Here is a 23,342-nt window from a genome sequence, read left to right on the forward strand (position 1 = left end):
AAACAACCTAAATTACACCTAAAAGAACTAGGAAAAGACGAGCGAACATAACCCAAAGTTAGTAGAAGGAAAGAAATAATAAAGATCAGAGCAGAAATAAATGAAATAGAGGCTAAAATCAAATAGAAAAGTTCACTGGTTTTTCAAAAAGATAAACAAAATTTATAAACCGTTAGCCAGACCTATCAAGAGAAAGAGGACTCAAATTAATAAAAATCAGAAATGAAAAAGTTGAAGTGATAACAGACACCACAGGGAAAAAAAAGAATCCCAAGAGATTACAACAGTTATACACTAATACATTGGACAACCTACAGGAAACGGACAAATTCCTAAAACTGTACCATATCCCTAAACTGAACCAAGAATAGAAAATATGAATAGACCAATTACCATTAATAAAATTTAATCAGTAATAATTAAAAAAAAACCTAACAAACAAAAGTGCAGGGCCAGATGGATTCAGATGAATTCTAACAAACATTATCCTTCTTAAACTATTTACTTAACTTAAAAAAAATTGTACTTAAACTTAAAAAATTGTAGAGGAAGGAACATTTCATCACTGATGAACATAGATGCAAAAATCCTCAGCAAAATACTAGCAAACAGAATTCAACAGTATATTAAATGGATCATATACCATGATCAAGTGGAATTTATCCCAAGAATGCAAGGATGATGAATATCTGCAAATCAATCAGTGCACTACACCTTCTAGAAGAAAACACAGGCAGTACACTCTTTAACATCAGTTGTAGTAATATTTTTTCAATATGTCTCCTCAGGCAAGGGAAACAAATGCAAAAATAAACAAATGGGACTACATCAAACTAAAAAGATTTTGCACAGCAAAGGAAGCTATCCACAAGATGAAAAAGCCACCTACTGAATGGGAGAAGGTATTTGCAAATGATATATCCAAAGTCAAGTTACATCCAAAATACAAAGAACTCGTACAATGCAACATCAAAAAAACCCAAACAACTAAATTAAAAAATGGGCAGAGGTTCTAAATAGATAGTTTTCCAAAGAAGTATACAGATGACCAATGGGCACATGAGAAGATGTTCAATCTCACTGATCATTAAGAAATGCAAATTGAAACCATGATGAGATATCACCTCACACCTGCAGAATGGCTATTATGAATAAGTCAACAAATAACAAGTATTGATAAGGATATAAAGAAAAGGTGAGAATGTATGGTACACCCACTATGAAAGGCACTATGGAGTATCCTCAAAAAATGAAAGGTAGAACTACCATATGCTCTACCTTTTCCACTCCTGAATATTAATCCACAGAAAATAAAAGTACTCATTAGAAAAGATAAATGTACTTCTATGCTCATTGCAGCATTATTTATAACAGCCAAGATATAGAAGCAACCTAAGTGCCCATCAGTAGATGAATGGATAAAGAAGGTATATACATAATGAAATACTACTGAGCCATAAAAAAGAATGATATCTTGCATTTGAGACAACATGGATGGATCTTCAGGGTGTTAATGCAAAGTGGAATAAGTCAAATGGGGAAATATGAATATTGTATGATTTCACTTGTATGTAGGTCTAAAAAGATTGAACAAACATAACAAGACAGAAACAGAGTTACAGATACAGAAAACAAACAGGTGGTGACCAGAGTCAAGTAAGGTGGGGGAAGGAAAGAAATAAGTGAGGGAGATTAAAAGGTATAAACTTACACTTACAAAATAAATGAGTCATGGGTATGAAATGTGCAGTGCGTGGAGTGTAGTCAATAACTATGTAATATTTTTGTATTGCAAATAACTGGATATCATGGTGATAATTTCGAAATGTAAAAAATATTGAATCCCTATTTTGTGTAACTGGAACTAACACAGTGTTGTAGGTCAATTGTACTACAAAACAAACAAAGTCATAGAGATTAGCTTTGTGGTTGCCAGAGGAGAGAGACTGGGGGAGGGTAAATTGGATGAAGGCAGTCAAAAGGTACAAACTTCCAGGTATAAGATAAGTAAGTACAAAGGTTGTAATATACAACATGATAAATATAATTAACATTGCTGGGTATTATATGAAAATTGGTGAGAGTAAATTCTGAGTTCTAATCACAAGGAGAAAAAAATTTTTTCTGTTTCTTTAATTTTGTATCTATATGAGATGATACATTCTCACTAAGCTTTCATGATAATCATTTCAAAATGTGTAAGTCAAATCATTATGCTATACACTTTAAACTTATACAGTGCTGTATGTCAATTATGTCTCAATAAAACTAGAAGAAAAAATTTAAAATTAAGTTTATGATGGCTAATAACACAAATGAATACTAGAGATTAGAAATCACTTTATACTTTTTAATAAATTCTATTTTACTTTTTCTTAACAATGCTCAACAATATTTATTTTCTATTGGACTCACTAACAAATCAAAGAAAGTACTTCAGTATGTCAACATTATATTTTGCCCTCAAAATTGTTACAGATGAGAGACAGTGAAATCTGATATAAACTTTAGTGGTAGTATTAAAATAAAAATTATCAATAATCATACACTCTTATAAATACACACATACTTTTTCTTTTTTCAGTTAATAACTCGAGGCCACCTCTTTCCTGCATTACCACCCCCAGTATCTGATCCTTTTAAATCTCCTGCTCTGCCTCCAAACACTTTCCATATCCATCCACGCTCTCTCTGTTGCCACTGTTTCCAACCTCTTGAAACTCCACTCAGACTACTACACCAGCCCCTACCTGATCTCTTTGATTTCTTTTTGGTATGTCTTTAATCCATCCTTCATAGAGCAAAATTAATAAAAAATAAATAAAATCATGTTACCTTTTTGTTTGAAACACTCCAGTAGCTATTCTCTGCACTCAGAATAAAACATATCTTAATTTAGCCTAGCCTGGATCCTCCGCATGGTCTACCACCCATCTCCTCTTGACTTCATTTCATCTCTTCTCACACCCCTCTTCTCCTAAACTTCAGTTTTACGGCACTTTCTTGCACTTGCTATTTCTTCATCCCAGAGGGCTGCGTGAAGGGATTTTATTCATCCAGGGTTGGCTGAGGGCTTGAAGATCACTATATTTTCCATTCATCTGTTTCCACTATCCAGCCCAAAATAGATGAATATACAGTCTGACTAAGAGAAGTGTGCTTGTTATGAAACGATAGCTCCCAGGACCTACCCTGGTATTTCTCCTAAAGTCAAGACCCTTAAGATCTTCCTATATAAAAACTCTGAAGCTGTCTCTCCTTGTACTAGTCTCCACTTGGGCCTTTTTATGGACTGCTTCTCATCATTCAGATCTTAGCTGAAATATCTCCTCAGCAAGGCCTTCCCGTGAGCATCCCATCTAAACATTATCGATCACTGTGTTTATATCACCTTTCGTTTCTTGTATACTGTTACATCTCCACAAGATTGCTAGTCACATGATAGGTGCTTAATAAAAATAAAGTGAATGAATGATGGCGTTCTGGTTTGTGTGCATGCATAAGAACTCAATTGATAAGTACGTAAGTCGCATATTGCAATAGTACCATAATACATTTTCATGGGCAAGGAAGTTCTCTCTTTGTCAAGTTTCCTTTTAACTGGATCCAATTGAATTACTTAATGTAGTCTGTATTTCTATAGGCATGAAGATAGGAGAAAGAAAAGCCAAATCATGCCCCAAATACTCCTCAGCAGTTTTTGCTATTCATCATTTTCATTTTGGATCTTAATTTTTTTTCCAAATAAAGACAAGCTGTCAAGTATATGGGTGTTTGAGAAGACTATCACTCAACTGGATTGTTTTAAGGCCACTTAAAAGGAAATATAAATACTGCCAGACTTCATTTCCTAAAGTAACAAGTCATGGTTCTCTGTTGCTTTATGGTGTATAGAGCAAATATATATACCTATTTTAGTTTTAAAACAGTGAATCTGGGAAACATGTTTTTTGAGGTCCATTATGATTACTATGAATTATGTCAATATTTAATTAAGAGTTACCATAAAAATTGAATAGCAGATTGTGATTTCATCGTAAGGCTTTGAAGTATTAGGATTTCTGCTAATATGCAAACAGATTTTCCACATCACGATTAACTTAAGGTCATATTGTTTGATAGGTAGACGTCACAAGTTCAGCTATTTTATGAATCACTTAGGCATTAGCAGCAAGAACCTCAACCCACCACTGAGCATTCACTACATACTGCCTCAGCACTTGCTTTCCGATGAGGCTCTCTGCTGAAATGTTCAGCAGCTCTGCTTTCTTTTGCCTCTCAGCCGCTCTTGTTCTTCCTCATCTTGGGATACTGTTTTGGAAGATTCAATATGACGTATTTTCTAAGCTTCTTGAGAGACTAAAATGAGTGGAAAAAAAATAGATGCCATACTTTATTTTAAATAATCTGATAAAAAAAAAGACACCTCCACTTTACATTTATCATAATTAATAATGGTATTTTACTTTTCAAAATTAAAAATTATCAGATTTACAAGGACAGCAAGGAAAATGTTTATTCATTCTAAAATATGTTGATATATTTATTAAGGGATTACAGTGTGCTGAGTGCTATGGGAATACAGATGTGAATTTTATATTATTTCCTTATGTTGTTTCTCATATTCTTTCTTTATTATCTTATTATATGAAGGAAAATTAAGATATGTAAATGATTGATTATAATGTAAAATAAAAAGTAATCTGATTCCTTCTGCATCTCTCCAGCTGCAGTTGAATGTAAATGAAGAAAATAGGGAGATTTCCGTTTCAAATCTCATTTGGGCACAGAATAGTGCTCCATGAAATTGCCTGCTCCTACAGTGTTCACGCTTCCACTTTCAGAGACAAGTCTTTTGTAAATTATCTTTCTTTCAGTCTTCAGGTCTACTTTGTGTACTTCCCACATGGGAACTAGCAATTCATTGACAAAACAGAAGCTATTAGACTCTAGACCTCTCACATACCCTCTACCAATTCTGTGCTCTACCTGCACATGTGTCTTTTCTTCACAGTGCGCTGGGGACTGCCTTTCATCCTACCTAAGACCAGTGTCTCCTTACTTCACCTCTGGGTCTAGCTCTTAGAGTCTTTTTGAAAACTGCTGCCTTGACTGCTTTCCTCCCCCCTTGTGTCATCCGTCTTCCCGTCTTGACAGTATCATTCCCATTCATGTTAATGTTCTTCCAGATTAGGAAAGAGAAATCTCCCTCAGTACTCCACTGTTCGCTAACCTCTGCCCCACTCCTCAGCTTTCCTCTATGGTTAAACTTCATTTTTCCCTTCATTTTCTGATCTCCAATTCATAATTCTACCTGTTACAGTCCTGCTTCCACTCCCAGCATTTGCTGTGTGAAGCCCTTGTCAGAGTTCCAGATGATTTCCATGTTACCGAAATTAGTGAGTACTTTTCCATGTTTTCTCAGCCTCTCAAGCAGTGTTAGGTGCTAGTTAACAGTGATTCCTTCTTCTGCAAAACGAAACTCTCCTTTCTTCTTACCCTACTGGTCCTTTCCTCTCTTCCCTACCTGTCTCCCTAGGTGATTGCCTATTTGCTCATGGATTTTTTGGGGGGAGGATGCACTTTATTTTATGTTTTGATTAATGAAATATTCTTTACATTCTAAACTTCTTTACAATTTTCAAAAGTTTCACCCATATGACTTCATATAATCCCATCATAACCCTTTTCTTCCTACCCCTATATTGCCCGTCCCCTATCCCCACTGATAACCACTAGTTTGTTCTCTATATCTGTGAGTCTGCTGCTTTTTTGTTTTATTCACTAGTTCACTGTATTTCTAGGTTCCACATATAAGTTATACACAGTATTTGTCTTTCATTATCTGACTTATTTCACTTAACATAATGCCCTCCAAGTCCATAAATGTCACTGCAAACAGCAAAATTTTACCCTTTTTATGACTGAGTAGTATTCCATTGTATGTATATATGTGTATGTGTGTGTGTGTGTGTGTGTGTGACATCTCCTTTATCTGTTCCTCTAATGATGGATACTTATCTTGCTTCCATACTTTGGCAATCTCATGTCATTTTTTTAAATATTATTTTTTTATTGAAGTATAGTCAGTTCACAATGTTGTATCAATAAATACTTGTATACTATCAATTTCCTTATTTATAATTCCAACCTTGACTCTCCTCTGAAAGCCTGACTCATAACCCAGTTGCCCTCCTATTCCATCAATTTAGATCTCTAATAGACCTTTTAAACATAATATGGCCTAAAATGGTCTCTTGACTTTTACCAGAAAATGTTTACTTTCCTACCCTTCCCCATTTGACTCAAACCAAAAAAAAAAAAAAAAAAAAAAAAGAGGGGGAATTATATTTGCTTTCTCCTATTTATTCAGGTCCATCATCAAGTCATGAGTAAGACCAGTTGATTCTACTTCCTATATATATGCAATATACCTACTTCTCTCCTTTTCTATTGATTTTACTCTGGCCCAGGTTATCATTGTATCTTTCTTAGACTATTGCAACAGCCTCATAACTGCTCTACTTCTTCTCTTAAGCCCCTCTGCAGCATAGGAAGAATAATGTTCTTTTCTTACTTATATAATTCCTCTCCCCCAACACAGAATGGTGATGGAAAAGGAAAAGACATTTGAAGGGGATTTCAAATACACTTAAAAATTTGGCTCTGAAAAGTTAGAAAAAATTTTTTCCAGAACAGACCAGCATTAACAAAACATGGAAGTGAACCAACATAAGAAAGTACCTACAGATGAGTGAGTGGTTCTACTGGTTACATCAGAGAGCACATTAAAATAAATAGTAGGTAATAAGGTCGGGTTGGAGCCAGATGGAAATCTGATTTGCTAGGTATTGGGAATTTGTTTGGTAATTTCATTTTATGTTCAGTATTGAAAAGAAAAATAAAGCAAATTTTCTCTTTGTGATTGATAAGCAAGCAAATGTAATGATGTCAAATATATGGAGAGTGTATATTTAAAGTGATAAGCCAGTCAAATTAACTCATCATGCCTCACGTATGTGACTTTATCTCATAAATTGTTACACTGGCTTTTGCTTTTGAGATTAGTAGGTAGCAAAAATGAAAGTAGATATCTGTTTCACACATCTTTTTTAAAAGAGAAAGAAAAATCTTATTTCTATTTGGCATAATTGAAAAATCCATTACCAGCCTGCTTCCTATACATTTTTTTCCTTTTGTGAGATACTTCTTTCAATGAGAAATTTTGTGGTAAAGGCTACATCCTGTGTTTTATCCAGTTTCAACAAAAAAATATATAAATAATCTTTCAAATAATCTTTCAATGATGCAAAGCTCAACATCTTGTTTTAAGGCTAAGAATACCAGTTTTCAAAAGTGATTACACATTATGTTACACTCTTGTCCAGTCCACAGTGTCTAGAAGGACAGAGGGAAATCTAGAGGTGGGAGACATGTAAATATCTGCCAAATTCAATTCAGAAACCTTTGTCAGCATTGCTTCTAGGGTTTATGCTCAATATATATCACTATTGACCACCATCACCTCTACTGTCTAGATTTCAAAGATTTTGGAAAAGGGAAAGTCATTTCACCTTAAAGTAAATATTGGGGCTAATTAATTAAGGTGGACATTCTGAATTGAACACCAGGGCACCTGTGATTGCTGTGTAATAATATGTGATGTAAATATTGTTGATGAATAACTGAGTTAGGCATCAAGTCAGTTCACAACCTTTTGGTCCTTAGTGCTTTGGGCAGTAAAGCAATTAACACTTTGGAGGTCTGTGGCAAAGAGGTGCCCTTTGGGAGACAGACAATCAATTGGGTCATGAGTCTGCTGAGCAATTCAAGGATTCCAACTAAACATTTCAAAAAAAAGTCAATTTAATTTCAAATAAGTGTATTGGCAAGACTAGTTGTATGCAAGCTGCCAAAGTGAATACATTATATGCCACGGGGCAATTTTCACAACTGGAAGAATACATGTAAAAAGGAAAAGATTTTTTTCTCTGTAACCTCAAGTCCACTGGAAATTTGTAGCCTCTCCTATACAAGATACTTTCTTTAAATATTAATAAGTTCCAATTCTTTTCCAAGACATAATTTCATTTATCTTCTTCTATCCAAGCTTCATAATCCATTTTGTAGATAGATAGATAGATAGATAGATAGATAGATAGATAGATAGATAGATAGATAGATATCACAGATATTTTAACTAGATACAGATGGAATTTCAGTTTTCTCATTCTGTGTTCCTACAGAGATGAGAAGGAAAACAAATGGACAGCAGGTATATCAATTAAAATGTCTTTAAAAAAGAATGAAAAGTAATGAATATTTGGGATTTCTCTTGCATTCAAAGTCCCTTCCCAACAACCACAATCATTTTTGACCAGTTCTTACATACCCAGTATTAATTTTAAAATCGTATAATTATTTTTATAATTATTTTTAGAATATAATGCTTCTTTGTGAAAACATACCAAGGATTATTTCATAACCTCCCAGCAAAGGTTAGAGAGAGCCCTTGCTATTATCATCCACTTAAGAATGGCCGCTGCAAATGTCTCCCTGAGGAAATTCCAGAAAATGTTTTTATATATTTATTCACATGCCTCCTGCTTTCACGAGTAGCAAAAAGAGGATTAAGTGTTAAAGATAGTATAAGATGCTAATTTAAAAGAATAAAGCTGGTTAAAAGGCACAGAGAAACAGATGTGTCCAGCCACTTAGGAAGAGTTCAGTAATAAAAGACTGTCATTGTTCTCTTAACTAAATTTCCACATGATATCTTTACTATAATTAGAGAAAGTTAGCATTAGAAAGTCTCTCAAAAGCTTCCCATTCTGTATTTCAATGGGGAGAGGGGAGACCAAGAAAATTAGTTTATCTGGAATTATACAACTGAGATAAAAAGTGATTATTTTAAAATATTCTTGAAATGTTCTAATATTAAAAGGGATGCAGGTGTGGTGGAGTAAAAAAGTCCTGAATTCAAGAGTCAGACAGATTTAAGTTTTATTCCTGACTGGTCATCTTGATGTTGGCCAGCTTATCCAATCTCGAGCCCAAGTTTCTTCATATGTAAAATGTAGATATTAATGTTCACATTTGTCATATTATCATGAACATAATTCATTTTTTATTCAGTTATTTTTATTGGCCTATTATACGCAAGCATTATTAGATGTTGAAATTTGAATGCGACTGAGACATATTTACAGTCATCAGGAGCTCATAGTCCAATTGAGGGAGTCAACTGAAAAATCTGATGATCACCCACCATCCATTTTCTATAATAATTAAACCCCAGTTTTCAACTGGGCATATGGGCTCCCAGAATGCAAACTGTATTTCTTAGCCTTCCTTGCAGCCAGGTATGAACATAGGACTAAATTCTGACCAAGGGAATATAAGCATAGAGAGGTCTAAACAAATTTCTAGTCATCTTTTCATAGAAAGGAAGACACACTCATCTGTTTCTCCATTGTTTTCGTCAAACTCTTACAACACAGTCATGATATGGAACCTTCTTAGACACTGTGGATGAGGGACAACTTAGAGACTGCAAAGCAAAGTTTCATGATAACTTAAGGAGCAGAATCACTATACCAACCTTTGATGGTCAATCCCCAAAATGGTATCTTAGAGAGAAATATACTTCTGTCTTGTATAATTTACTATCATTTAGAGTCTCTGTTAAATACAGCTGTCATTTGGGACTATAGGTTATATCTAGAAGGCAGTGGGAGTCAGTGGTAAGTTTTTAAGAAAGAAAATAATTCAATCAGATTTCCATTTTGGAATGTTGTCTCTGGTTCAGCATACAGAATTGATGGTAGGAATCACAAGATGAGGAGAAGATTTAGGAGATTTCTTTATTAATTAGGGGGAGAGGCTATGGTAGAAGTAGTATATATACATGGAAAGAAGTAGAAAAACTCAAGAGGCAATAGATCTCTAGAAATGCAAGTCTAATTAGGCATAGAGGAAAATAAGAGTGACGAATTGGGAAAGACGTATAGATGTGTCGCTTGTACAACTGGGTAGGTGGTAGTATTACTCACTTATATAAGGAACACAATGAAATTAATTGACATATTTGGTACATGATAGGTGAACAGTAAATGTAACTATAATTTGTCAGTTTACTGCTTCTTGGTATACATTAATGGATTTTATAATCAAAATGTTGACTCTATCATCCTAGATCCTAAAAATATCCAGTGGGATCATACAAGACCACAACTACAATTCTGTTAGTGGTGTATCAATGGTGTGGTATACCATTGGAAAAACCAGAGTCTCAGAGGGAAAGGAGAACATCTAGAGCCTATTTGTGGCACGGACTCTTAATAACTCTGAAAGTTTGGAGATGTTCCCTAGTTGCAAGTTAACAGGTTAGCCTGCCACAATTTCATGAATGCTGGTGAAAGGCGTAAGACGCCTGAGTCAGGGGCAAAGGCTCTGTAACTCTCAACAGTAGCAGTAGCCAGAGTATCACCATTTCCTTACCTTGGTTCCCTGAGTCCCTGCTCCCACAGGGTGCTGTGATGAGGGGTGAGTCGTCCCACCTGCACATGGAGTGGGTTGCATTATAGGACAGAAACTTCAGGAAACATGAACCTTTTATAATGGATCATAAGCAAACATGTATGTTGCTCTAGAGAAAGACATTGCCTCTGTGTTCCAAAGCTATATATTTTCACTAGAAACATCTTTGAAAAGATTGGTAAGAATAAATCATTTGCAAGATTTATAGAAATGCAAGAGACCCATGGAAAACTAACTCCTGTTATTGACTGGATGCTGAGACCTAACTTTGGCTGCTACTTAATAATAGGGTTACAAAATCTTCCATAGTGATATATGCATCTTTTCTTAAGTACTGTGGCCCAGATTGCATTCTTAAAATGCTTATTGTTTATATTGAACTGTTCAGCTCCTCAGTAATTACATTTGGCTAACCTTTATTGAAACCTTATTTTGGGCAAGATCTCATTCTCAGTACTTTTGTGGGTACGAAGACAGATAAGATATGGGGCATGCCCTCTGACTACTCATAATCTAGTGGAGGACACAGGCATCAAAGACCTAATATATAATGAAAGTAGAGAAAATCATGATATAATAAAAGAGAGAATTATTGATCTCAACTTAAAGAAGGTAGAATTTGAGATGAAAAAGAAATGGATAGAAATTAAAGTCATGGGTTGGGTGGGTTGGTGTGGGGTTTGAATTTGATCACTCTGGCAACAATATAAAAAATAATTTAGAGAGGAGAAGGCTAGAGACAATGAGGTATCTCTAACTGTTGCCCCAGGGAAAGCCTTAATGACAATTGAATTAAAGCAGTATCAGTGTCAATAGAAGGAAAGAAATTGACTGGAGAGGTAGGAGAAAGGATTGTGTCTCACCGTGTTGCTGAGAATGAAAGAAAGAAGGCAATTGAAAATAATCCAGGTCAGATCAGTTCAATTACCAAACCACCCTGGTTTGGTAGCTACTTCTGTGTGAGTACATGACCTAACTTGAAGATTCCATGTCTTCCTTCTTCCCTGGGTCCAGTGTTTGGTTTAAAAGTGGGTATATGATGTGAGTCAGTCTACCATACTCAAATCTAGAACTGTTAGAAGTGGAATTTCCGTTTTTTTTCTGTCCATGGGGATGCTAAGATATAACACTGGAGTCCTGAATGGTGCCACAAGGAGAAAGCTGACAGGAAAGAAATTCATCTGAAATAAAGCAGGATTGGGAGGTGGAGAAAGAGGGTAACAGAATTTGAAACCTTCAAATCACCCATGTTGTGAATGAGAAACTGTTGAATTTTTCAGTCTTGAGGGCTAATTCCCCGTATTTAAGTTGTGTTTCTTCCATTCGCAACTGAATACCCTTTCACTGAATCAAGACTGCTTCCCTTAAAATGTACTGAATTTTAGTCTATCCAACAGAGATGCTCTAGAAAGTATTGCTTCAATGACTACGAGGTTGGACTGTATGATATCTAAAGTCCCTTCCAATTCCCAGTGTCTATGGTGAACTGAACTTTAAGGGAGCCTGCTGGGGAGGGGGCTGCATTGACAGTGACACTGTATCTGTGGAACATAGCCTTGGAAGCACCTCTGAGGTCCCTATAATATATTTAAATACAGCTAAATCTATTCCATAGAATGTGTTTAAGTGCTTCTCTGCACTCTTTTAGTTATATAACAGAATGAAAGAATAATGTTTAAGGGGAAAAAAGCAACAATAATGTGGAAACATCATCAGCATAATGCAGTGAGAAATGTAGTCAGCCCCTTTTATGTACACATCAATCATGGCAGAACCAGAACTGGATATACAGCCTCGTTCAGAAGTGTCTCACAGAATCGCTTTAGAACACTGAACCGTAAAGCTCGTAGCTTAATGAGTTGGTAACATTTTGCAGATTTGCTTAAAACACGTTGCTTTCCAGACTGCGTTAACAGACTCTAACAGTTCTTGCCAACACACTCATCCTAAACAATTACATTAAGATCCATAAGGCTATGTTTACAGTTCTGAGAAGCCAATGTATTGTTAATGGGCCATAAACTATCCTCTGACTCAATGGTTTGGCTTTTTGAAATTTGTGTAATAGTCAACGGGAAATTTCCAACATCTACTTGGCATAGAAGTGGAATTAGTTTCAGGGATGTAAAACCGAATGCTGAGAAGCCTCCCTTCCACACATCTCCAATCTGATGTGCTTTTTATAGAGAATAAAACAATTTACACCAAAATTTGAACTGAGATTATTGCCATAGTTTAGAATAATTTTATATGTTATAGAAAAAAGTAAATAACCATGATGAACCATAAAAAGTCCTATGTGTGCAATCTCCTCAATTTTCTCTCAAGTAGTTCTTCAAATCTCTTGTGAAATAGCTGCATCAGTGAATCACAAATAGTCTGTGAACAGACATTCATTGCAGCTTCATGCTTGTCACGCCTGTTATTGCCTGTTTTCTGGTTGCCAAAAACCTAGTTGTTTCAAACTACTGTTTTTATCCTCCTATAAAACTCCGTGACTGCTGCTCATACCTGTTTTCCATCTTATCTTCCTTGTCTCTTTCTGTTTTGTTTCTCTGTATTTCTGCTTCATTCCCTCCTCACTCCAGGCGCCCTTCTTGTTTTAGGCTAATGTCTCTCAGTTCCTTCTTTCCAGATGGTTTCACTTTCTCTTGCTGATAATTTCCATTTGTCTCAATGCATTTTTTTTTAATTAACCAAATCATGCTTTATAAGCCTTGCTCCCTGTTTAGTTTTATTCTTTCAATGCCAGGTTGATCCCCATCTTTGTAATCTTTGAATGATTCAGTTGTTTGACATTTATACATATTATTCTGCAACTCTGAGCAAGGAATTACTCTGGATAATGTGCAAATACCAAGAGATCTGGATTCTGACATCAGGGAGTTTTCATCTTCTCTATCACAAAGCTTTGTCACAAGAATATCCTTGACATAAATAAACACTTTTTTTTCCTACTTGGGTCTCTTAACTGATAGATGGCAAATGCAGAGGAAAAGCTTTTGTCTCTCTCACTTTAGGAACCCATCAGGAGCTTAGGAGAAGGAAGGGAAATAGACTTTGACCTTTTTTATGCAGTGTGTTCCTATTATAAAAATAATGATGGAGATGATGTGGCATTGAAGGCTGTTAGACTGAGACAACAGCCCCAATGCCAGCCTTCAGAGTCCTAGTCCCCAGAAAGCTGCTTGTCCTGAGGGTGGTATTAAAGGCAGTGACAATGATAGCTAGCATCTAATCTCTGCTTACTACATTTGAGGTGTTATTCTAAGCATGCTACAAATATTATCATATTTGTATAAAAACTTTTAAGGCAAGACCAATTATTGTTCTCCATTTGATGGGGGATGACAGCTAGACACAAAAGTTTAACTTTTTCAGAGTGATGCAGTTGATAGGCAGTGGGTTCAGATTTCAAATCCAGCCCTAGTCTGGTTCTTGAACTCACCCTCTCACCCCCAAAGTCAAATCATAGGACAAGGAAATTGCCTGCACCCTCCATCCTCTCCTTTATCTTGCATCCTCTCTGCTATACTGCCACAGTGTCACCTTCCCAATAGGCTTACACAGATTAACCCACTTAAAATTGCAGCTCTCCTGGTCACCAAAAATTTTGATTCCTTATTCTGACCCTTTAAGACCCAGAATGAATCATTTACACTCTGGGCACCCCAAGGCACAGCCTTCTTGTTGGAAGCTTCCTCTAGTCTGATCCTCAGTGAGTTAGCATCAGTGTCTTCAGAAGAGCTCCAGGTCTCCATGACATCTGGCTTATGTATTCTTGGGGATACTTTTAGACTATAAACATATATTATCTGGGGCTCTCGAAACCATGTGAATCGACTACTGGTACTTTTTAGATTGCACCGTTGAATCAGGAGTTAATCTTCATGTACAAATGACAAAACATAGGTTTTGTAAAAGGATGGATGACCTATGATTAAAAATTCAGGCTTCCTATTTTCATGCTCAGGTTTACAAGCAAATTCTATTCTGGGTTGATCTACATGACTTTCTCATGAAAGCATTTAACTGTGTCCTGATGTGGAAAAGACATTTACCTAAAAGTAAGAAAACCTGACCTTAGATAGGAAGATGCTAGTATTTGTACTATTTATAGAGTTGTTACAGTAGAAAGAATACTGCATGAGGAGTCAAATGCCTGGGTTCTATAAACAACTTTAGTGCCAAAGAATTGTGTGACCGTGAGTAAGTCATTATTCTTCAGTGAGCTTCAGATTTCTCTTGTATAAATTTAGATACTATTTAAAATCCTCACCAATTCTCAAATTTTTTGATTCTCTGAAATGCTTAAACTGAAATTTAGTGGATCTGATCGTTGTACGGGGTTTGACTATTCATGCAGCCTTGGGTGAATTGTAAGGAATATGAATGTGTTCTTTGTCTGGGGACAGTCCCAGTTTGCAATATCCTTCCATATTATTAGCAGCAACCCCCCTTTCTAGCTTCTGTTTTTTATTATTTTAAATTAGCTTTTACCTTGTGCTAATGTACAGCTTTAAGGCTTGAAAGTGAATTTCTATTGTCATTTTTTCCCCAGTTTTATTCAGATACAATTGACATAAAGCACTGTACAAAGTATACAGCATAGTGACTTGACATACATATATTGTATGTATCATATATGTCTAGGAATATGATTTTACCTCAATAACCAGAAGGATTGGGCAAAAAAGACATTGAATTTGAATCTTGGAGGATGTAGATAGGGCTGAAGTTTCTGCAATCACCATATTACCATCCAAGGACCATATATTTGAGATGGTAGTGAATACAGATGAAGCAAAGCCAAAAATAAAGAGAGACTCTAGTGGGTAGTGGGTACCTGAGGCCCCTGAATCAAACTGCTTCATTAGAATGTTCATGCACATTAACTAATAACCTCCTTTTGTTTAAGCAATTTTGACTATGTGTTCTTGTACCTCTGAGGATCTCACTCTTACTCTCCTCCCCTCTATTTCTGTCTCTCTCATAGTCTAGATGAGGGAACTATACCAGACCCTCCCCTTGTCTTATTCCCTGTAATCTGAGTCCTTTAGTGAGAGGATTTCCAAGATAAAAAAAAAAATCTTCTCATTTTGCCAACTGGAAAATTCTACAAATTCTGTATTTCCACAAAAATATTCAATGTATTAAGTGGTCCACATATCAAAACTAAATAAATGAAACAGTGGAATAGAATACATTGACTTTTTGAAGTTATCCATTGTTTTCAACAGGAATGAAAAAAAATTTTCTTTACTTCAGAAAACATCTGCAATTATGTTTTACATGAATAAATGTCATTCAATTATGTTTAAAAGATTATTTTTTATATTGAAAAGGATAGCAAAAATCAGCAATAGTAAGTCCCAAGATACTATGGCATTAGCTTCTGATGTACCTTTACAGTTCCAGACATATAAAGTTTACTCTAATAAAACAGAAATGTACTGTTGACCCTTAACAATAAAGGGAAGATTAGGGGCACGAACACTGCTCCTCTCCCCACAGAGTGGAAAATCCTTGTACTGCTATCTATCTCTGCCTCAAGAACAAATAAACTGATAAACGACTCATCTCAGGGCAAGAAGCTGAAACAGTTTGGATAGAAAAAGGACCCAAACCCTAGTTCTGTTGATTCCATATATTGAAATCTTTAATTGAACACAAACTTTTCCCCACACTGAGTTAATTTAAATATCTGTAGCATAAAAATACTACATTTACTATATTTATTGGAAAAATCCATGAAAAAGTGGATCTGCACATTTCAAACCCATGTTGTTCAAGGGTCAGCTGTATTTAATACATTATTGGTATATTTGTGTGTAGTTATATAAACTGAGACCGTTATCAGGAACCAGTCAAATTTATGTAACATTACAGCTGCATTTGTAGCTTACTTCTCTTGGAATCCTAACATTGAATGGTGGGAATGGATCATAGCTGGGGTTGGTTTGGAAAACAGAACCGATAGATTTGGATTGAGGCAGGTGGAGAATGAGATGAGTTCAGGACAGGGAAAGGGGAGTCTGAGGGGTGACAGCTGACTTTAGAGGTGTTTAAAATTTCGAGGGCAAGATTCAAGGCAGGAGAGCCATAAATTCGGGAGACCGGGGTTTCTGGTCCAGTGGAAATGACTGCTTCCTACAGCAGTTCTTCAGTACTCTGGATAGCTCCCAAAATACATAAGTACTTGAACTACTTCCAGGGTTTTTGTTTTGTTTTGTTTTGTTTTTTATTAAGGCTTTTTACCCTGCAACCCAAGCAGCTGACTGGCTCTTTCTCTTCGAGCAAAATTTTCTGATCATTCAAGTGATGTCACTAGTTTTGCTAAACTCATTTTCTATGGTCTGGGGATAAACCTCCAAGATTTTTCATCTTGGTAGTCAGTCAGTCATGAATTCATGTTCTCTTTCTCTGTAGCATCTGCAAGAATTATTCTACATCTATTATTTCCCATACCTAAAAAGATCAGGATATACAAGAATATTCATTGGAAGATTGTTGAAATTCCAAAATTCCAGAAATAACTTGGATATTCATCTACAGAGGAATAAATAAATTGTATATCTATCTAAAAATATAGTAATGAATTATATATACATATATACACACATTGATATAGAATAATTTCCAAGATATGCTATTTTTAAAGATGGAAGACATAAAAGACAAGTATGTTGCAGAATAATGTGAGCACTGTTTCTACTTATGGAAAAAATATGCATGTATATACAAAAAATTACTAGAAGGATACAGAAAAAACTGGTAATAGACTCTAGGAAAAAGAACTATAGAACTCTCTGAACTTTTTACCACATGCATGTATTACTTTTTCAATAAAAATGCAATCTTAAGTTTATTTTAAAAGTAAATTTAAAGGAATAAGTACTTATGGTCCTAACCATCATGCTCCTTTGTGTAAATCTGAGCTACCTCCATTAATAGATCTAGCAGGTTTCTATAAGCCTAAACCATTGAGCAGTCTCCTGTGGTGTGCCACTATACTAACTTTTTTTTTTTAGTTTCTTTCTCTAAAGATTAATAAACAAGACAAATTTACTCACAGACAGCAGATCAAGTATTCAGTTATTGGGAAGTCCAACTCTGTGTTCAACAATCCTGTTTGCAACTCTTTGACTTGATTAAAAGAACACTCTCTAGCAGTTCCCATGAACTTTCAGAGAAGCAATCATGTAGAAACAAAAGTCATGGACATTTGTTCAAGAACAGATCATTCTGTGCTTAATATGTTTAAGAGCTTCCTTCCACTGAAATCAGCTGCCAACATTTTCTCAGAATTTCATCCCATTACAGAGCACATAATGATTGAAGAATGAATCAGTGTCTCAGAAACCTAAAAAATGCTGAAGAAGAACCTCTTATATGTGGCCTGGGAAGAAGGCAGGGGGAGGGGGACTTAAATTATATACTGATAACCAAGAAAAACCACTTCATTTTTAAGCACTGCTTAAAATAAAGAAGGGGAATTCATACCTAAGAGGCCTTTTAACTACCGTCAGATACATGTAAGGAATGTTTCTCAGATTTAGGTTTAAACATAAGTTGTGCGTGGCAAAAAAACCTTATTTACAGTAAATTTAAATTTAAAAGGCAAGAATTTACTAGTCTACTGTGAAAAGCAGGCAGTGATCTCTATTTCTTGTCATATGTGTGAGGAGATAATGGTGCTTTGCTCAGTGGAGAGAGAAAAAGATGAATTTCCTGTTACTGAACTTAGGGAGCAGACACTCTAATGGAAGAATCTAGTCAGAAAGTGCAAGACAGACTCAGTCAAGGGCTACATTAAAATATTCAAACCTGCCGTGGAAAGACATATGACAGTATGCTAACAGTGTTTATCTCTGGTGGGATCATGTTTTATCTACACTTCAGTACATCACATATAAACTTCTTTATACTTTCCAGGATTCCTACCATAAACATGCATTACTATAGGAGAAAAATAAATGTCTACTTTTAAAGGCTTTGACAATCCAAAATGGTGATTTAGTTATGAGTAAAACAGGACTCATGAACCTAATATGCACTACAGATTATAGTAAATATTCCTGGGGTTATTTGTCCTTTTGGTCTTAAACAGAAGTACACATTTAAATTAAATTACGCAGTTGGTATCACTACTTAGCTTTCAGGTTAGAGGACAGCCACACTTCTCTATAAAGTCTTGCTCCTTAATGATCACTTACTCTCTCCTCTGAGGTCCCAATTCTTGTTAGCTTTACCAACCATTTGGTATTTTACACTGGCTTTTATTATGCCTGTGTGTGTGTGTGTGTGTGTGGCTTTCTCAACTGTATGGCATCCCCCTTGAGGATAATAACAAAATCTTATAGGTCTATGTAACATCTAAATGCTAGCCCAGTATTTTGATCATTGTAAAATGTTAGGTGAATATTCATTGATTTAGAACATAACATTCGTTGATAATGTGGAAGTTGTATAATTAAATATATCGTCATGTTAACTGACCTAAAAACATAAGATTAGTATGACAGCAATGACAACTTCAACTTCACAGGACACTTTACTGAGCTAACTGAGATGTCTCAGCTCCCTTGTCCCTCTAAAAATGCAGTTAGAGGCCTGTATATGCTGGAGGACACATTAGGGCTTATTACTTGGCCCTGAAATGCCAGATATTCAAATTCAACATTGTAACAGTTACAACCACATGGCCCCAGGATCAAATGAAAATCCTTTTCTCAACTTTCCCAGGTGGAAGAATAACAGCAACTGGTGTGTCAGAATCACCTGACTTTTATATAATTTATTTCATAGGCTTGTTAGTTACCTCTCCCTGCTTGTAGTGGTCTTTTGAGGAAATAATGGTGAAATGATCTATTTCCATTTTTGCTTCCTCCCTTCTAGGTTCAAAGGGAAAAGTATCCAAATGTTATCAGACGAGATCCTCTGTCTGGGCTTTCGATCCCAATCTCTTTAGGAACCAGTTCTTTTAAGTGCATTTTCTCTTTAATCATTCTGCCATTGCCTCCTTCTCTTTGAACTTCAAACGTGAACATAGCTTCCCTTTTTTAAAAAATAATTTGACCTCACTAATCAGGGCCCTAACTTGCTGCATTAATTCAAAGCTTTCTTTGCCTAAATTTCTTTACTCTCTGTCCTCCATTTCAGTACTGTTTACTCCTTATCTCTGTTTTATCTGCAAAGTCATTGAGCACAGAGATGTACAGGTTGTAGTTTATACAATGGTGCCCCAGAAATGCTCTGTGCACAGCCAGCGCAAGTGCACGCGGTGTCTTGCTGACCTCCCTCCGCGTGCCTTTGCTCCCTTTTTCCCTTCACCTCACCCTCACCACATTTCAAGTTATAGCACCTGTAGCTCCAGGTTAATTTTCCTAAAATAGAATTCAAATATGTCTTGAATGAAATGAGGTCTAAATGCCTGACTCTGGTTTTCAGTGCTCACTGCCTGTCTTTCCCACCACATTCCTACTTTTACACAAAGAACGTTCACTCCAGTCAGATCCATCTCCCAAGCAGAATTTTTCCATTTTTATCACTGTCATTTAGCAAGTGCCATTTGCCTTCTTGGAACATTCTGCCCACATCTCCACCTAGGTAACTTCTACATATCCTTCAAAGTCCAGTTTATATCTCTAGAATGCTTTCATGACTACCTGAACTTGCCAAGATTTCTCCATTTCCTCTTTGATTCCTATACTATTTATTACTATTTGACATGTATATACTGACTTTCCATTATATGTTTTGTGATGTGTATATGCTCTGTCTTTACATTTGGTTTAAACCCCTAGATGTCAGAGACCAGGTATTATAACATTTCATATCTTCCAAATTGTACAGCACATTTTACCTATAGTGATATACTTGGTAAAGGTTGCTATGATAACATTATTTTCAGTAACTGGTAGGTTTTTATAACTATGCCTACCAATGTTATAATCTTATTTTGGTATCTTATCATATAGATAGATTCATTTATTTCACAGGGGAGGGTTTTGTTTGTTTATTTGGGGTTGTGTGTGTGTGTGTGTGTGGGTAGGGGGCATGTGTGTGCATACATGCACGTGCTCACACTTCAGGTTACATGTTACGCCGACATTCCCAAAGCTGGTATTCAGAATTTGAGTAGCTGTGTTACTACTACTTTAACAACTGATAATAATAATAAATAATTCAGAAATATGTTTCAACAATATCCTCCTGTTAATGAATCCCACTGTGCAGTAAGTTTCTAAAAAGTCCCTCAGTAAAGGAGCAGTTTGGGATTCGTAAATTGCATTAATTAAAATAAAATCACTCTGTTTAGGAAAATTCATTTCAGAAGTGGTTTCCTCAAATGTTAGCATTTTTCATGGAAATATCTTTCATTATTTATGAGGGAATTGAGACTGAGTGGAAAACTAAGACATGGCACTATTCAAAAAGAGTAACAGGAAGATTTACAATTATTTGGTGGGAAGAAGGGGAAATCTACGAATCCATATTTGTCGGCCTATAAATTTTTCTTTCAAATGAAATTGATTTAAAGAATACTATTTTAATTCAGTTAGAAAATTCATATAAACAGAATATTCTATAAACTTCAATTGTCCAAGAAATTTATTGTTAATCCCAGAACTGTGCTGGAATCATAAACCCAGGGCTGAAAAACCAAGGGCCTGAAATGATTATTTACTTAATCTGACACTCAACTATTAGTTGCTTCTTTTCACAATAAAAGACAACAGAAAACCACAGAATAAAATCCATTCAGTTAGACCAAGCTACTAAAGGCTCATAAATTTCAGAATGAGAGGTATGTTCTACCCAACACAGGAACAGAGAGAAAGAGTTTTTGTCTGCATCCTGGTTTCCCTCAAGTACTTACTAGTAAAACATATGACTATAGGAGACTACATGTTTTGGGCTTAACTCATAAAATTTTTTTCAGCAGATTTTAATTTTTCTACCAAGTAAATGGGCTTTTGGTGTACTATAAAATGGTTTATTGAAGAGATTATAAAATTTTTGAGTTAGACATACTTGAAGTTGCTCTGCTATCAATCAAATATGTGACCTTGAGCATGTCATCTAATCTTTCTGAGTGTCTTCTATAAAACTGAAGATAATACTCTCTTTAAACACAGGTAGGGCTAGAAAAATATATCAATTTTTTTCCCTGCTTTCCTCCTATTCTATGGCCCAAAGGCATACCATGATACTGAAATGCTTTAAGAGTTACCAAAGAAAAAATTAACTAATTTTGTATTTTGTATGTACACCATTAAGTGTTTTTACTATACTCTTCTTATTAGAAATTAATTTTTTAAAGTTCTAGCAAGGTTGACATCAGTTTAAAAAGGAGTATTTATTTAATTAGACCACTTCTTTTCCATCCAACATGGACAAAGAAAGATTTACATTGATATTAAAACAGATTTCAAAGAAGAAATTGAAACCAGATAATAACATGGGCAAAGAGAAAAACACAATGCAATTAGAAAAGGTGACATGGAGAAGAAAACATTTAATTTTGAGTACAATTAATACATAGTTTTTACAGTTTGAGAAGTATTTCCTTTTATTGATTTGGTGAATAAAATTTTTGAATGCCTGCTTTATATCAGCCTTTATGCCAGGGGCTAGGGATAAAAACTTTTCACAACTATACTTTAAAACTGTAAGTAATGTATCATCTTCATTTCAGAAATGAGGAAACAACCAGAGTTCAATGATTTGCACAAAGCTTAAGCCGGGCCTCAAAGTCAAATGTAACAACTCCTCAACCCATGTTCTTCCCAGGATGATCAGGTACTCAGTCCAATCTGTCTGAACCAGTACTGTTTCCAATTATAGATAGAAGGTTTTTTAAAATTCTTATTTTTCATTGAAGTGGAGTCAGTTTACAATGTTAGTTTCAGGTATGCAGCAAAGTGATTCCGTTATATGTATACATGCATATATTTTTTTTTCAGTTTCTTTTCCATTATGGTTCATTACAAGAAATTGAATATAGTTCCATGTGCTATACAGTAGGTCCTTGTTGTTTAATCTATTACATATATAGTGATGTTTATCTGTTCATCCAAAAGTCTTTATCTATCTCTCCCCTCTTCCCCTCTGGTAACCACAGTTTGTCTTCTACGTCTGTGAGTCTATATAAATAGAGTTTTAAAATAATTTTCTGTGTCACAAGGCTGCAGTATTATATTATTCCTGGACTTGTTAATGAGAAAGAGAATAGAATTATCATGTATAAAATCGACAAAACATTATAAATAAGTTCACCATCATGAAATGGATGTTTGCCTTATCTTAATTTCATGTAAGAAGTTCTGTCAAAGAAACAGGATTACAGAATTTTTAACTGCTATATTCTTTAGCAATGCAGTCTTTGTGAAGGCATGATGGCTAGGAAGAATAGATGGTCTAGAGATCCCCCCTTACCAAAAGAACAATTTAAAATACTTATGGTTTCAAATTATTGAATTGAATATTATTCTTGACCTGCCTGAAGTGAGCTTTTCCTTCATACAAGATTCCTAATATTCTCCTTTAAGCAACAACTGCATATGAACACTGGCCATCCAAGTGTGGCAGTATCCCAGTGGATTCTCACAAGCACTCATTTTAATGTAAAAAATTCAATGTTAGTTTTTGGCAAACTAGAGGTACTTTTTTCCCACCTTGGAAATACTGTTTGGTGAAACAATAAATTTAAAACCTAAGATACCATACAATTTTTCCAATATTTAATAGAATTGCTTCATTCCCCATGGATTTTTCTTTCTGTTATATGAATTTTATTT

At 35.3% G+C, this 23,342-nt stretch overlaps 1 long non-coding RNA gene across 1 annotated transcript in view; it reads left to right on the plus strand.

Annotated features, from left to right (window-relative positions):
* LOC116662176 overlaps window positions 1-23,342 on the plus strand; it is a 262,216-nt gene that overhangs the window by 206,380 nt on the left and 32,494 nt on the right. The window contains exon 9 of the long non-coding RNA XR_004318183.1: window positions 22,241-22,344. This is a non-coding gene — a long non-coding RNA (uncharacterized LOC116662176). The remainder of the gene's footprint in view (window positions 1-22,240; window positions 22,345-23,342) is intronic.

The sequence above is a fragment of the Camelus ferus genome, chromosome 3 (assembly GCF_009834535.1).
Source record: "Camelus ferus isolate YT-003-E chromosome 3, BCGSAC_Cfer_1.0, whole genome shotgun sequence".
NCBI classification, from domain to species: Eukaryota; Metazoa; Chordata; class Mammalia; order Artiodactyla; family Camelidae; genus Camelus; species Camelus ferus.